We start from the raw sequence: 15,540 nt of genomic DNA on the forward strand, positions 1-15,540 counted from the left end.
GGAGTTGCATGCTTCACCTCTTCGTGCAGGAAGCCTTTCTCTTCTTTTGCCTTTGTATTTTTTAAAAGAGGATTGTACATATGTACTTATTTATTTTTGGGGTGAAAGAGGGATCCTGACTTATTGAGAGAAGAAGAGGTTGTTCCTTCAAAGAAGCATGTAAGACCTCTGACATAGGCTTGCTCATTTTGATTTTCCCTTTCTCTATTTCTACTAGTTGGATGAGCTTGAACACATAAAATAGAAGGCTGAGTATGGGCATGGGGTTTCCTAGTGTAGATAATGGTTCATAGTTTTACCCAAGCTTCCCTTGCATATGGTTCGTATTTTCCATCAAGACTTCATCTACCAAAGGTCATAGCCAAGAACAGATAAGACAAACGTAGGATTGGCCAAGTGTTGTAGTGTCACAAGACTCTTTGGATCTCAACCACATACTCTTTCAAAAGCCATAACTTAGTAGAGGGAAACACTTGTTAACAAGACCAAAAATAGGATGATACTAAGCAAACCAAACAAAATGGAACAAAAATAGTAAGAAAAGAGAAAATACCACAAGAAGTAAACAAACTATGTACATGGCATGGGGTTCGACCCCAACATACTGAAAATAGTGTTTTAGATCTTGGTCATTGACAGGAAGGTTGTCAATCCTCCCCTCAAGTGATTGCAAACAGTACGTGTGTGGACCAAGATTATCCTGGATAGTATACGGACCAATCCACAGGGACTAGAACTTTGTATGATTTCCTTTGTCTTCATGGGGTTTGTCCCACTTCAAGATCAAGTCACCCACATCGAAGTTAGCATTCCCTGTAGACTTCTTATTGAACCATCTCTTTATACGGTTCTGGTGGAGTGTGAATTTTTCTTTTTCTTTCATCCTTTCTTCTTGCAACTTGTGAAGTGTATCCATCCTACGCTAAACTAGCAGACAAGGCTTGCCTTGGGATTCTTGGGACCAAGTAGGGTCTGAAGTTTTTCACTGCCTTGTATGCTGTGTATGCTTGTTTGTCAATGGCAAGGTAGTTGAATTTGGGTCCCTTAATGCTTGCACTCATGAAGGATATGTGACATATGTCATTCAGCTCATCCTTCTGAGTGAGTCCATCTTCAGACTGCCCAGCCCTTTGAGTAACATGGTAGGGGTCTTGTCATCAGCAAATTTTTCCAAAAAAATCCTTTTGAACATACCCCAGTTATGGATGGAGTTGACAGGAAGGTTGTGATACCATACTGCTACACAGTCATCCAAGGTACACGGAAACAATATGCATGCAACAGTTTCCGTATATGCACACATCTTCTGTATATGCACAGTTTCCGTATATGCGCACATCTTCCGTATATGCCCAGTTTCCGTATATGCACACATCTTCCGTATATGCCCAGTTTCCGTATATGCGCACATCTTCCGTATATGCCCAGTTTCCGTATATGCGCACATCTTCCGTATATGCCCAGTTTGGGTATATGCACACATCTTCCGTATATGCCCAGTTTCCATATATGCGCACATCTTCCGTATATGCCCAGTTTCCGTATATGCACACATCTTCCGTATATGTCCAGTTTCCGTATATGCACACATCTTCCGTATATGCCCAGTTTCCGTATATGCGCACATCTTCCGTATATGCCCAGTTTCCGTATATGCGCACATCTTCCGTATATGCCTAGTTTCCGTATATGCGCACATCTTTCGTATATGCCCAGTTTCCGTATATGCGCACATCTTCCGTATATGCACACATCCTCCGTATATGCCCAGTTTCCGTATATGCGCACATCTTCCGTATATGCGCACATCTTCCGTATATGCCCAGTTTCCGTATATGTACACATCTTCCGTATATGCGCACATCTTCCATATATGCACAGTTTCCGTATATGCACAGTTTCCGTATATGCGCACATCTTCCGTATATGCACAGTTTCCGTATATGCCCACATCTTCCGTATATGCACAGTTTCCGTATATGCGCACATCTTCCGTATATGCCCAGTTTCCGTATATGCGCACATTTTCCGTATATGCCTAGTTTCCGTATATGCGCACATCTTCCGTATATGCCCAGTTTCCGTATATGCGCACATCTTCCGTATATGCCAGTTTCCGTATATGCCCAGTTTCCGTATATGCACACATCTTCCGTATATGCACACATCTTCCGTATATGCCCAGTTTCCGTATATGCGCACATCTTCCGTATATGCCTAGTTTCCGTATATGCGAACATCTTCCGTATATGCCCAGTTTTCCGTATATGCGCACATCTTCCGTATATGCGCAGTTTCCGTATATGCGCACATCTTCCGTATATGCACACATCTTCCGTATATGCCCAGTTTCCGTATATGCGCACATCTTCCGTATATGCGCACATCTTCCGTATATGCCCACATCTTCCGTATATGCCCAGTTTCCGTATATGCACACATCTTCCGTATATGCGCACATCTTCTGTATATGCCCACATCTTCCGTATATGCCCAGTTTCCGTATATGCACACATCTTCTGTATATGCGCACATCTTCCGTATATGCGCACATCTTCCGTATATGCCCAGTTTCCGTATATGCGCACATCTTCCGTATATGTCTAGTTTCCGTATATGCACACATCTTCCGTATATGAACACATCTTCCGTATATGCCCAGTTTCCGTATATGCCCACATCTTCCGTATATGCTAGAGAAAGTGTGCCAAATTTTCTCCCATAGATTATCTTTGTTTAAGCGCTCTTGGACTATTATTTTGTATGCTTGCTTCGTGGTAAAGATTCCTTTCTCTTCATAGCCCTATCTTAAAATGTCCATTTCTTCTGAGATAGTGATTTGCCTCTTTTGTAATTCTGTATTGAGATATTGCTGCGTTTGTTCAGAGCTGTGTAATAAAAATTGATTTGCATTTTTCCATTGCCTATGATATTGAATCATATATGTGCTCCAGAATTCATTAACCTTTGCGCCTAGATTGATTTCCCGTTTCCGTATATGCGCACATCTTCCGTATATGCCCAGTTTCCGTATATGCGCACATCTTCCGTATATGCCCAGTTTCCGTATATGCGCACATCTTCCGTATATGCCCAGTTTTCGTATATGCGCACATCTTCCGTATATGCCCAGTTTCCATATATGCGCACATCTTCCGTATATGCCCAGTTTCCGTATATGCGCACATCTTCCGTATATGCCCAGTTTCCGTATATGCACACATCTTCCGTATATGCCCAGTTTCCGTATATGCCCACATCTTCCGTATATGCCCAGTTTCCGTATATGCGCACATCTTCCGTATATGCCCAGTTTCCATATATGCACACATCTTTCGTATATGCCCAGTTTCCGTATATGCACACATCTTCCGTATATGCCAGTTTCCGTATATGCGCACATCTTCCGTATATGCCCAGTTTCCGTATATGCGCACATCTTTCGTATATGCCCAGTTTCCGTATATGCGCACATCTTCCGTATATGCCCAGTTTCCGTATATGCACACATCTTCCGTATATGCCCAGTTTCCGTATATGCACACATCTTCCGTATATGCCCAGTTTTCGTATATGCGCACATCTTCCGTATATGCCCAGTTTCCGTATATGCGCACATCTTCCGTATATGCGCACATCTTAAAGGAGTAATCAAACGATGGAACCATAATACGTTTGGCAACATCTTCACAGCTCAAGCCAATCTCAATCTAGAAATGAAGAAAATCCAGCAAACCATCATCACTGATGGACGCACGGAGGAACTAACCAAGCAGGAGCAAGCCATAGAATCCAAAATTTTAGAAAGGGCTAAACAGGAGGAAATATTATGGAGGCAGAAATCAAGGATTAGATGGTTAAAAAATGGAGAAAAAAATACAAAATTTTTCCATAAAACTACGGTGCAGCGCAGAATGATAAACTCTATTACTCACATCAAAAATGCACAAGGGGATAAAATTCAAACTCAGGTTCAGGGCAGGGGAATTTACTACTGCGCTGCCTCGATTTTGGATGGAATTCATTGCAAGCATGGCTGCTCCGCAGAGGGTGTGGTTCACTGTTATGGATCCGCGTACCGCAGTTAATGACTGTGTGTTTTATGAAGCAAGGATGCTTCAGACTCACGGCATAGTTATTTGGGCCTGGTTGTTAGGAAGGGTGGGGAATTGCCCTGAACTTCGCAGCACCTCTGGCTGGTTCCGCTTCAATCGCTCTCCCAGTTCTTTAATCTTTGGAAATATGCCTCGAAGACGAGGAACTCCGCGTCGTGGCAGTCATTCTGGTAACAGAGGTGGCCTTCAACGCAATGCCCCTCAGAATGTGGCTCCCATAGCTTTGGCTCCTCCTTCTTCTCCGCCTGAGGACCGAGATAGGCCTCTCCTGAATTCTTCGTACCAGACCTCCAGGTTCATCTTCCAGAGTCGACTCAACAGGCCCAGAGTGACTGTTAATTTCACCTTCTTTGTTTCGGAGGAGGAGGGCATCCAATTCATTTCGTTTCCGCCTGCTCCTTCTACATCTCCATCCGCACCTTCTCTTTCTCAGGACGATAGTGTTCTGTTGGGGGATCTGACGAGGCGAGTTTTTCATAGGGACCATCCGAATGAGGAAGCCCCGGTATCGGACGCGCCTCAGCAGCCGGGTCCAATTCAGGAAGATGATATAGCTTGCAGGACATCTCAACGAGAAGCGGGGGTTCTTCATCTGGTTGTTAATCCTGATGATGATGAGCCGGTTTTGGATGAAGAAGGTCTAGTGACCTAGGTCGCTTCACCAAGTCATGCAGATTGATCACAGTTCCTTCATGCCAGGTCACCTTCTTACTTATATGCTTTGCAATCTTGGTATTATGTTTGTGAGTTGGAAGTCAAAGGTCTATGTATGGTCTCTTCTTATGCTACAGGTAGCAACAACAGCTACTATAGGCTTCAAATTTTGGCTTAAACATGTCCATGTTAGCTGCTACTCTGTTTTTTTGGTCAATATAGGCAATGAAGTTGATAGGTTTGTTCAGTTGGGTCAGTATGTCAGGTACCAGAGAATTTTTTTTGAAATTTGTATTGTAAATCTGCCTGAAGGGCTGAACTGTAATGTCCCTGATCTTTTGATTGAGGATAGGCAGTGGCCTCCTCTGAGGTCTTGACCTCACTGTACATATTTTTTCACTTTTTTAATAGAATTAGTTTTTACAGAGAAAAAAAAAACAGTGCAAGGCATATACTCATACACAACACGACACTTCCACAAGTATGGTTGGACAAATAAAACATCACAAACTTCAAGAGGGGCAACATCACACAACACCTCATCTATGAAGGGCTTGATGTTGTACGGAAGGTGGCACTGTTGGTTGATGCAAAGATCTCTCCCTTGATGAAGCCACCGGATGGTGTATGACTGCTGGTGTGGTGTGGTCAGTAGGCCCAACCACTTCATGACCTCTGCTGAAATGAGGTTCTTTTGGCTCCCGTTATCAACAATGAACTACAACAGAGAACCCTTCACCCACATTTGTGAGTGGAAGAGTCACTCCCCTTCCTCTGGATGTTCGAGCTCATCCTTCTGGATCTTGGTGGTGGCAAGGGTGGCACTAGGCTCCACATCGATAATCTGCTTCCTTTTGTCATTCCCCTTCTCGATTTCTGACTCAGATTCAGAACATGCATCTAATTCGGAAGCCTTCAACTCAGCTACCAGTAACTGCTTGGCTTGACACTCACTTGTGTTGTGAGTGGGGCTCTTATGGAACTCACACCATTTCCCTGTGTCCTTCATTGTCTTCGTCATGTTGTTCTTTTTTTGCAGCTTTGGTGGGTTGTCTTGGGTCACCCCACCTTGGCTTTTTCCTTTGTTTTGCAGTTTAGGGGCGCCTTTCCCTTGCTTCAGATTCGCAGATCCAAAGTCTCGCTTCTTCCATTTAAATTTATGCTTGATCTTGACAGCATATCGATAGGCGGCACCAAGCAAGGATATTTCCAGGAACTCCATCTCGTCCTGGATATACTTGTGTAGACATTCACGATACTTGAGTACCAAATTCCGCTTAGAATCCTTGATACCCAATTTCGTGCGAAGGGTATGGAAAACATTTGTAAACTCCGACACATCTTGGTCTCTTCCCTGTCGTAGAGTGGTCCACTTCATGTATTTATCTTCATAGCTCCTGACAGGGTAATATTGTTCCTTGATGGCGTCTCAGAAAGAATTGCAAGTGGGTCTGACTGAAAAGAGTGAGGATTCCCTCTCGTCCTTTTGTTCACAGTAGGTTTCCCACTAGCCCTTGACATGTGGGGAGACTTTGAGGAGTGTAAAAGTAATCTTTTCCTGATTGGAAAATTCATGAACTAAAAAATATCCTTCCAATGGATATAACCATCTATCTATGGCATCTACATCTATTTTCAGTTCATGAATTTTCCAATCAGGAAAAGATTACTTTTTCACTCCTCAAAGTCGCCCCACATGTCAAGGGCTAGTGGGAAACCTACTGTGAACAAAAGGACGAGAGGGAATCCTCACTCCTTTCAGTCAGACCCACTTGCAATTCTTTCCGAGACGCCATCAAGGAACAATATTACCCTGTCGGGAGCTATGAAGATAAATACATGAAGTGGACCACTCTACGACAGGGAAGAGACCAAGATGTGTCGGAGTTTACAAATGTTTTCCATACCCTTCGCACGAAATTGGGTATCAAGGATTCTAAGTGGAATTTGGTACTCAAGTACCGTGAATGTCTACACAAGTATATCCAGGACGAGATGGAGTTCCTGAAAATATCCTTGCTTGGTGCCGCCTATCGATATGCTGTCAAGATCAAGCATAAATTTAAATGGAAGAAGCGAGACTTTGGATCTGTGAATATGAAGCAAGGGAAAGGCGCCCCTAAACTGCGAAACAAAGGAAAATGCCAAGGTGGGGTGACCCAAGACAACCCACCAAAGCTGTAAAAGAAGAACAACATGACGAAGAAAATGAAGGACATAGGGAAATGGTGTGAGTTCCATTAGAGCTCCACTCACAACACAAGTGAGTGTCAAGCCAAGAAGTTACTCGTAGCTGAGTTGAAGGCTTCTGAATTAGATGCATGTTCTGAATCTGAGTCAGAAATAGAGAAGGGGAATGAAAAAAGGAAGCAGATTATCGATTTGGAGCCTAGTGCCACCCTTGCCACCACCAAGACCCAGAAAGATGAGCTCGAACATCTAGAGGAAGGGGAGTGACTCTTCCACTCACAAATGTGGGTGAAGGGTTCTCTGCTATAGTTCATATTTGATAATGGGAACCAAAAAAACCTCATTTAAGCAGAGGTCATGAAGTGATTGGGCCTACTGACCACACCACACCAGCAGTCATACACCATCTGGTAGCTTCATCAAAGGAGAGATCTTTGCATCAATCAACAGTGCCACCTTCTGTACAAAATCAAGCCCTTCATAGATGAGGTGTTTTGTGATGGTTGCCCCTCTTGACGTTTGTGATGTTTTATTTGTCCAACCATACTTGTAGAAGTGTCGTGTTGTGTATGAGTATATGCCTTGCACTGTTTTTTTTTTCTCTGTAAAAACTAATTCTATTAAAAAAGTGAAAAAATATGTACAGTGAGGTCAAGACCTCAGAGGAGGCCACTGCCTATCCTCAATCAAAAGATCAGGGACATTACAGTTCAGCCCTTCAAGCAGATTTACAATACAAATTTCAAAAAATTTTCTCTAGTACCTGACATACTGACCCAACTGAACAAACCTATCAACTTCGTTGCCTATATTGACCAAAAAAACAGAGTAGCAGCTAACATGGACATGTTTAAGCCAAAATTTGAAGCCTATAGTAGCTGTTGTTGCTACCTGTAGCATAAGAAGAGACCATACATAGACCTTTGACTTCCAACTCACAAACATAATACCAAGATTGCAAAGCATATAAGTAAGAAGGTGACCTGGCATGAAGGAACTGTGATCAACCTGCATGACTTGGTGAAGCGACCCAGGTCACTAGACCTTCTTCATCCAAAACCGGCTCATCATCATCAGGATTAACAACCAGTTGAAGAACCCCCGCTTCTCGTTGAGATGTCCTGCAAGCTATATCATCTTCTTGAATTGGACCCGGCTGCTGAGGCGCGTCCGATACCGGGGCTTCCTCATTCGGATGGTCCTTATGAAAAACTCGCCCCGTCAGATCCCCCAACAGAACACTATCGTCCTGAGAAAGAGAAGGTGCGGATGGAGATGTAGAAGGAGCAGGCGGAGACGAAATGAATTGGATGCCCTCCTCCTCCGAAACAAAGAAGGTGAAATTAACAGTCACTCTGGGCCTGTTGAGTCGACTCTGGAAGATGAACCTGGAGGTCTGGTATGAAGAATTCAGGAGAGGCCTATCTCGGTCCTCAGGCGGAGAAGAAGGAGGAGCCAAAGCTATGGGAGCCACATTCTGAGGGGCATTGCGTTGAAGGCCACCTCTGTTACCAGAATGACTGCCACGACGCGGAGTTCCTCGTCTTCGAGGCATATTTCCAGAGATTAAAGAACTGGGAGAGCGATTGAAGCGGAACCAGCCAGAGGTGTTGCGAAGTTCAGGGCAATTCCTCACCCTTCCTAGCAACCAGGCCCAAATAACTATGCCGTGAGTCTGAAGCATCCTTGCTTCATAAAACACACAGTCATTAACTGCGGTACGCGGATCCATAACAGTGAACCACACCCTCTGCGGAGCAGCCATGCTTGCAATGAATTCCATCCAAAATCGAGGCAGCGCGGTAGTAAATTCCCCTGCCCTGAACCTGAGTTTGAATTTTATCCCCTGTGCATTTTTGATGTGAGTAATAGAGTTTATCATTCTGCGCTGCACCGTAGTTTTATGGAAAAATTTTGTATTTTTTTCTCCATTTTTTAACCATCTAATCCTTGATTTCTGCCTCCATAATATTTCCTCCTGTTTAGCCCTTTCTAAAATTCTGGATTCTATGGCTTGCTCCTGCTTGGTTAGTTCCTCCGTGCGTCCATCAGTGATGATGGTTTGCTGGATTTTCTTCATTTCTAGATTGAGATTGGCTTGAGCTGTGAAGATGTTGCCAAACGTATTATGGTTCCATCGTTTGATTACTCCTTTAAGATGTGCGCATATACGGAAGATGTGCGCATATACGGAAACTGGGCATATACGGAAGATGTGCGCATATACGGAAACTGGGCATATACGGAAGATGTGCGCATATACGGAAACTGGGCATATACGGAAGATGTGCGCATATACGGAAACTGGGCATATACGGAAGATGTGCGCATATACGAAAACTGGGCATATACGGAAGATGTGCGCATATACGGAAACTGTGCATATACGGAAGATGTGCGTATATACGGAAACTGGGCATATACGGAAGATGTGCGCATATACGGAAACTGGGCATATACGGAAGATGTGCGCATATACGGAAACTGGGCATATACGGAAGATGTGTGCATATACGGAAGATGTGCGCATATACGGAAACTGGGCATATACGGAAGATGTGCGCATATACAGAAACTGAGCATATACGGAAGATGTGTGCATATACGGAAGATGTGTGCATATACGGAAACTGGGTATATACGGAAGATGTGCGCATATACGGAAACTGGGCATATACAGAAGATGTGCGCATATACGGAAACTGTGCATATACGGAAAATGTGTGCATATACGGAAGATGTGCGCATATATGGAAACTGGGCATATACGGAAGATGTGCGCATATACGGAAACTTGGCATATACGGAAATTGGGCATATACGGAAGATGTGCGCATATACGGAAACTGAGCATATACGGAAGATGTGCGCATATACGGAAACGGGAGATCAATCTAGGCGCAAAGGTTAATGAATTCTGGAGCACATATATGATTCAATATCATAGGCAATGGAAAAATGCAAATCAATTTTTATTACACAGCTCTGAACAAACGCAGCAATATCTCAATACAGAATTACAAAAGAGGCAAATCACTATCTCAGAAGAAATGGACATTTTAAGATAGGGCTATGAAGAGAAAGGAATCTTTACCACGAAGGAAGCATACAAAATAATAGTCCAAGAGCGCTTAAACAAAGATAATCTATGGGAGAAATTTGGCACACTTTCTCTGGCATATACGGAAGATGTGGGCATATACGGAAACTGGGCATATACGGAAGATGTGCGCATATACGGAAACTGGGCATATAGGGAAGATGTGCGCATATACGGAAACTGGGAATATACGGAAGATGTGCGCATATACGGAAACTGGGCATATACGGAAGATGTGTGCATATACGGAAGATGTGTGCATATACGGAAACTGGGCATATACGGAAGATGTGCGCATATACGGAAACTGGGCATATACGGAAGATGTGTGCATATACGAAAACTGGGCATATACGGAAGATGTGCGCATATACGGAAACTGGGCATATACGGAAGATGTGTGCATATACGGAAACTGGGCATATACGGAAGATGTGCGCATATACGGAAATTGGGCATATACGAAAGATGTGTGCATATACGGAAGATGTGTGCATATACGGAAACTGGGCATATACAGAAACTGGGCATATACAGAAGATGTGCGCATATACGGAAGATGTGTGCATATACGGAAACTGGGCATATACGGAAGATGTGCGCATATACGAAAACTGGGCATATACGGAAGATGTGCACATATACGGAAGATGTGTGCATATACGGAAACTGGGCATATACGGAAGATGTGGGCATATACAGAAGATGTGCGCATATACGGAAATTGGGCATATATGGAAGATGTGTGCATATACGGAAACTGGGCATATACGGAAGATGTGCGCATATACAGAAACTCGGAATATACGGAAGATGTGCGCATATACGGAAAACTGGGCATATACGGAAGATGTGCGCATATACGGAAACTGGGCATATACGGAAGATGTGTGCATATACGGAAACTGGTATATACGGAAGATGTGCGCATATACGGAAACTGGGCATATACGGAAGATGTGCGCATATACGGACACTGGGCATATACGGAAGATGTGCGCATATACAGAAACTGTGCATAAACTGTGCATATACGAAAGATGTGCGCATATACGGAAACTGTGCATATACGGAAGATGTGCACATATACGGAAACTGTGCATATACGGAAGATGTGCGCATATACGGAAACTGTGCATATATGGAAGATGTGCGCATATACGGAAGATGTGTGCATATACGGAAACTGGGCATATACGGAAGATGTGCGCATATACGGAAGATGTGCGCATATACGGAAACTAGGCATATACGGAAGATGTGTGCATATACGGAAGATGTGCGCATATACGGAAACTGGGCATATACGGAAGATGTGCGCATATACGGAAACTGGGCATATACGGAAGATGTGTGCATATACGGAAGATGTGTGCATATACGGAAACTTGGCATATACGGAAGATGTGTGCATACACGGAAACTGGGCATATACGGAAGATGTGCGCATATACGGAAACTGGGCATATACGGAAGATGTGTGCATATACCCAAACTGGGCATATACGGAAGATGTGCGCATATACGGAAACTGGGCATATACGGAAGATGTGCGCATATACGGAAACTGGGCATATACGGAAGATGTGTGCATATACGGAAGATGTGCGCATATACGGAAACTGTGCATATACGGAAGATGTGTGCATATACGGAAACTGTTGCATGCATATTGTTTCCGTGTACCTTGGATGACTGTGTAGCAGTATGGTATCACAACCTTCCTGTCAACTCCATCCATAACTGGGGTATGTTCAAAAGGATTTTTTTGGAAAAATTTGCTGATGACAAGACCCCTACCATGTTACTCAAAGGGCTGGGCAGTCTGAAGATGGACTCACTCAGAAGGATGAGCTGAATGACATATGTCACATATCCTTCATGAGTGCAAGCATTAAGGGACCCAAATTCAACTACCTTGCCATTGACAAACAAGCATACACAGCATACAAGGCAGTGAAAAACTTCAGACCCTACTTGGTCCCAAGAATCCCAAGGCAAGCCTTGTCTGCTAGTTTAGCGTAGGATGGATACACTTCACAAGTTGCAAGAAGAAAGGATGAAAGAAAAAGAAAAATTCACACTCCACCAGAACCGTATAAAGAGATGGTTCAATAAGAAGTCTACAGGGAATGCTAACTTCGATGTGGGTGACTTGATCTTGAAGTGGGACAAACCCCATGAAGACAAAGGAAATCATACAAAGTTCTAGTCCCTGTGGATTGGTCCGTATACTATCCAGGATAATCTTGGTCCACACACGTACTGTCTGCAATCACTTGAGGGGAGGATTGACAACCTTCCTGTCAATGACCAAGATCTAAAACACTATTTTCAGTATGTTGGGGTCGAACCCCATGCCATGTACATAGTTTGTTTACTTCTTGTGGTATTTTCTCTTTTCTTACTATTTTTGTTCCATTTTGTTTGGTTTGCTTAGTATCATCCTATTTTTGGTCTTGTTAACAAGTGTTTCCCTCTACTAAGTTATGGCTTTTGAAAGAGTATGTGGTTGAGATCCAAAGAGTCTTGTGACACTACAACACTTGGCCAATCCTACGTCCGTCTTATCTGTTCTTGGCTATAACCTTTGGTAGATGAAGTCTTGATGGAAAATACGAACCATATGCAAGGGAAGCTTGGGTAAAACTATGAACCATTGTCTACACTAGGAAACCCCATGCCCATACTCAGCCTTCTATTTTATGTGTTCAAGCTCATCCAACTAGTAGAAATAGAGAAAGGGAAAATCAAAATGAGCAAGCCTATGTCAGAGGTCTTACATGCTTCTTTGAAGGAACAACCTCTTCTTCTCTCAATAAGTCAGGATCCCTCTTTCACCCCAAAAATAAATAAGTACATATGTACAATCCTCTTTTAAAAAATACAAAGGCAAAAGAAGAGAAAGGCTTCTTGCACGAAGAGGTGAAGCATGCAACTCCACCAGAGTATTGACCAGGCTCACTGGCAGTGGAGAAATGTGTACATCCACTATTGGTATTAATGTGTACATCCACTATTGGTATCCCAAGATCTAAGTACTTATGGATGTTTATGCTCACCAACATAAGATCTATTAGCTTCCTATGAAATTAATAGTGGGGGCATCCTTCTGCTTCCTTTGATGCCTTCAGAAACATTCTTCCTTAATGAATTTGTTGTTAATAGGAATATCCTTAATGGATTGCAGGAAGGAGGCCTTGACACAAATTTTTCAACTCTCCTAAAAGTTTAACTTCTTCTAGGGTGTGTTCTTTGTGGGTTATCAAACTTTCAGGATAGGGAGGTTTTGGTTAGATGACTTGAGTCATAGTTTCTTCCTTCTCTTCCTTGGGATTCTCTGTTGGAGGAGGTGGATGAACATTTGGAAGGACCTTCACGGACCTAAGGTTGATTTCTTGGATTTATACAACATAGGTTTAGTAATTAGTTTCTCCATTATAGACTCATTGAGCCTGCTTTTTGTTAGGATCTTGATTTGGTTGAGAAGGAAGTTGTGATTGCTTTGGAGGGAATTTTTTAAGTGCTTTAGATTATTAAGGAGAAGGAATTAAGGTAGGTGGTTTGGCCACATGAGGCCTCCATCCTGGTGATGGATCACCCCATTGAAGATGTTGAGTAAGGTATGGATGAAAGCCAGGAGTAATATTTTGAGGAGGTTTTGGGCATGATGTTGGAATAAGCTAGGGTGATGGGTTAGGAGGACACGAAGGTTGATAATGAGCATTGAAAGGAAAATATAACTTCATAGTTGTTGAAAATGTCAAGGGGCTTGCGGCCTGTTTTGGCTAACAAAGCATAGCTACTCCATGCTCCCTTTTTCTCCTTGGTATAGAGCTTTCAGACTTGGAAAAGAGGGACAATTATTAGAGGAATTATTTTCTTCACTTACAAAACATATTTCTACAACATTTAAAGGACATTCATTCCTAAGATTCCCTTTAGTGCATTGAAGGAAGAATATGACTAATGTATTTTCTTCTTCCTCCTATTTTCTCTTGATCTGTACGTTGTCCATTTGCATGGAAAATGTATGTAATATTTAGGCCTTTATAGCCTATAGCATATCTCCTATCTTAGTTTTAGTAATCAAGGAGGAGGGAGAGGAAATTACTGAACTTTTTTTTCTCTACCTCTTTTTCTAATATCCCTTGAGCGATTTTTGAATATCGTTTTTATATCATCATAGTTGAGTTGATATATGCCTTCATTGGCTAGTAGTTTGAGTGTCTCCATCAGTTCTTCACTAACACCTTGTAGTAGGAATAACTTCAAAGAATCTTGTTCTAGGGTGTAGTTGTTCGATCTTCTCAAACTCAACTGAAATATCTTCTAAAAATTTTATAGATATTCATGTACTCTTTGGGTCATTACGAATATCTCATCTCTGGTTTCCCTTTCCTCTACAATAATCCCAGTACTTTTTGTTGAAATCTTGCTTCATTTTATCCCATGAGGTGATTCTATCCCCTTCTAGGCTCAGAAGCCATTAAAGATATACACCCTTAAGAGTAGAAGGGAACAATTTTAACTTCTACTCATCATTTTTGTAGTCATAAGTCCTACATACCACAACAAAATCAAACAGAAAGTGTTAGGATATTTTGTGATTAGACCATAAAAGTGTGGGAGGATAGATGTATTAATATTTTTCATTTTGGGTTGCCCCTCTATTCTCTAATGGGGAATGTGAACAATTTTGGTTTCCTATTTCATCCATGGTATTGGTGGTTTGTGAAGGTCTTTCTCCATTTGCAAGATCCTTAGATATCCTCGTGTTCTCCCCAAAAGGGGCCCCAATAATCCCTATGGACAGGGTAGGACGATTGCGATCAATGAAAAGAGGCTAGATTCTAGTGGAAGTGAGGGGTTTTGGTAGGAATTTTTTTTTTCTATCCCTAACTCTTCGTAGCATAAAGGAAACAAATATACTTTTATGTTTTTGTATTTTTTAAAATTGAAAATGGTAATGTAATTTTTCTATTTTTGTAAAAAATGTTTGAAATGAAAATGCTAATGCGAACTTTACTTTTACAGAAAGTCAAATGAGAGAAAGTGTAATCAACTAGGGGAAAAGGCAATACATCTTTAATACCTCCTTGGAAATGATGCCAAAAAGTGATGGCCCTTATTATTATAGCAACATTGTTGCAACTCTTAAGGGTCTTAGAACCTAACCCAAGGAAGCTAAAAACCCTGAATGAAAAGAAAACTAACAAATAAAACCAAAGATTTTTCCATTAATAAAAAATTGCTTGTACATAGCAAAAGTTACAAAATTGTACTAGAATTATCTTAATGCTCTTGTGCTACTATTATATATCTTATTCCCACTTTGTCCTAATAGGATACTCAAGCCCTATATTTATACAAAATGGGTAGGGAGCAACCTCCTTTAGGAGAGGAATGATTTCCCTCCAAAATACCTAAAACATTGAATCATGTTTCCTGGGTCACAACAAAGCATTATGAAGGAGCATT

The sequence above is a fragment of the Pinus tabuliformis genome, chromosome 6 (genome assembly GCF_031772625.1).
Source record: "Pinus tabuliformis cultivar Carrire ecotype Pingquan chromosome 6, CPIR1, whole genome shotgun sequence".
Taxonomy (NCBI): domain Eukaryota; kingdom Viridiplantae; phylum Streptophyta; class Pinopsida; order Pinales; family Pinaceae; genus Pinus; species Pinus tabuliformis.